This window comes from Euprymna scolopes, chromosome 29, assembly GCF_053919585.1.
Source record: "Euprymna scolopes isolate OS-2025 chromosome 29, ASM5391958v1, whole genome shotgun sequence".
In the NCBI taxonomy this organism is placed as follows: domain Eukaryota; kingdom Metazoa; phylum Mollusca; class Cephalopoda; order Sepiida; family Sepiolidae; genus Euprymna; species Euprymna scolopes.
Genome location: NC_136510.1, coordinates 34,337,831 through 34,340,621, shown reverse-complemented (window position 1 = coordinate 34,340,621; position 2,791 = coordinate 34,337,831). Strand labels below are relative to the sequence as shown.

The 2,791-nt window shown below is 35.1% G+C and overlaps 1 non-coding gene across 1 annotated transcript; it reads left to right on the top strand.

Moving 5' to 3' along the window:
• Nucleotides 1–1,176: 1,176 nt before the first annotated feature.
• On the top strand, nucleotides 1,177–1,249 carry Trnar-acg (transfer RNA arginine (anticodon ACG)). Its single transcript has one exon. It is a non-coding gene; the product is annotated as a tRNA-Arg (tRNA).
• The last annotated feature ends 1,542 nt before the right edge of the window (nucleotides 1,250–2,791 follow it).

The window sequence follows — 2,791 nt, the reverse complement described above, 5'->3', positions numbered from 1 at the left end:
CTACTGTTTTATTTACATAGATGTAAGCATTACATCCGGGCAATAGTTCTATTCAAAATTTAAGATGACAGACCAAGGAAGATTCAATTCGTTTATTAATGAAAATATTATTTCAGACATGAGCGTGACAGACAAACCAAGAAGCAAATATCTAACATAAAGACTCGTAATTGCATCCAAACAAACAAACAGACACAAACGTCAAGCCTTTCTGTCTTTATTTCATAATTCTCTTGAGTAAATTTTTGTTTGTGTTTTTTTTTTATTTACTCTATGTTATGGTGTCTGTCTTGAACGACAGACCGGCCAATGTTTAAAAAGGCTAATGGCGCCCAAATGGGTGCGTACATGCCAGTCGCCTATTCCGCCTTACACAGGTTTTCTGAAGCATAAAGAAACGGTTTTCTTTTCAGTTTGACTGACAAGGATGGGCAAACATCATCTCTCACCGATTTTATGCAGTCAGTATTTTTTGGAAGGGGGGAGGGTGTTATTTAGACACGCGAATGTTTCTTCAAAAAAAAAAAAAAAAAAAACGAAGCCCGCCCAAAGAGATCAAATTTATATAAATTAACATAAAAAATGGTTAGGTCTGATTTGTATATAGTTCATCTATACCTTACGGTTTATTTAACACCGAAATAAAATACGATACAACGTATATGATACTATTCATAGTTATTATAGGTGCCAAGTTATTATATGTGCCATAGGGCTTATGAAGACGAACCTGAAGTCTTACCTAACTAATATTTCTGGTGAACCAAGTGCAAAAGAGATCCAGGCAATTGCACTTAAGGGAACAACGAGGATACTAAAAAGAGCTCCCGGTTGGTTTCAATAAAAAGCAGGGCTATGCTAGCAGCTGGTTTGGCTGGTCCATACCCAGCATTACAATCTTCAAAGGAAGAAAAAAAACGTTCATAAAATTCTTAATGTTTATTTATGTGTGTGTGCTTATATACCAATAAAACTTTCGAACTGATGCACCGAATTGAAAAATTCTTTTTCGCTTGAAAGGTATGAATCCCTAGATTGTCCTTATCTATATATGGTTTGTAACGAACAACGCTGAGTCACACAAAAAGCCCGAAATAAGCTCGAAATAAGCCCGAAAAAAGGGGTTGGGCGCACTGTCTGTATACATTCGCGGTCACATCTCTCCGTACACGGACAGGACTTGTGGTGCAATGGATAACGCGTCTGACTACGGATCAGAAGATTCCAGGTTCGAATCCTGGCAAGTTCGTAATAATTTTAACCATCATTTTATCCAACGTTTACTCATTATCCTTACCCTTAGTTAGGGTATTTTTGTTTTAATTGATTTTGTTTTGTGCATATGGGAATTTCCCATACTCCGAGTTCACAAGGTAAGCATCGATGGTAAGACGATGTTGAGTGTACTTGATATTGATTGTACTCGATTTTGTGTTTGACTCGGTGTTGTGTGTGTGCCGACGCGGCGCAACCGCTGGTTTTACATATAATTCGGTGATAGTGCTATGGTTTCATATTTCATTTTCTGATGTTATTAGTGCTTAAATGACACCATTATATCCAATCGGATCAAATCTTGCGAAATCGGTATTACTAAGATCTATTAAACACTATGTATTATATCAAGGTCTGTATGTCTGTGTGTATGTTAGTATGTATGTCCAGCTAAAACTAAAAAAATAAAAATAAAATAATGACACAAAGTTAATAATTTCTTGATCGGTGCTGCCCCGATGTATCTAAGATTCAGGAAATATCATTCATTCTTCGATTCTAAAATAGCACCATATTTCGTCATGAGGTGTCTGTTTTTTAGCAATTGACTAAAGGGAAGCAAATCTAATGTTTTTCATTTAACTTTTTATGTCGACTCAACCGTCAGATAATCTATAAATGTGTGTGTGTGTGTGTGTGTGGTGGCCGGAGAATAATGCGTTAGGTGACATGAAGGGAAGAGTTGGAATGATTTCATCAGACTGACTCTCAAATCATTTGAAGATTTTGGAGTCAGTCTCAATTCTTTCACGCAACCCGTCGCTTTGCCGAGAGAAAGAATTCGCTAAATCATTAAACTTGCTCAGAAGTATATCTTTACCGTTCTCATACCACCTCCATCTCAATTGTGCATATATTTTATATTACTGTATATATATATATATATATATATATATATATATATATATATATATATATATATATATATAAATATATATATATATATATATATATTTCAAACAAATTCCAATTTCCTTTTTCTTTTTTCCGAGTAGTTGCTCTTGCTCGATAATTTAACCCGTATTTTTGCATCTTTTGATATCCTACGATTACCTCTTTATGTATTTGTTAGTGAAAGGGGTCCCTACGTTTTGTTAGCATATTATTTTCAAAGAGCTAGTTTGTTTATTATACAAACATTATTAGTTACATATGTGCATACATGTGTCAGGGGAATATTTTGAACCGAGAGAGAGAGAGAGAGAGAGACTTAGCTGTCGTACAAAGCTAAGACTCTGTAACATCATCTGTGTATAGATACTCCCTCAGGCATTTGTCTATTAAAATAGTCCTGTGGCCATGGAAGTCATTTTTGGGGCTCATGGACATTAAGTGTCTGAGGGAGTGGCACTCGTCTGACTAGACGTTGCAATCATCATAAATATATATGGTCTTTGTAATTATACATAAAACTATCCACGAAAAAAAAAAAAATGGGGATCTTGCATGAAGTAAAATTTTCATAAAACATAGGATAAGGACGGAAGAACAAGTAAGTAAATAGACGGACAAGAAA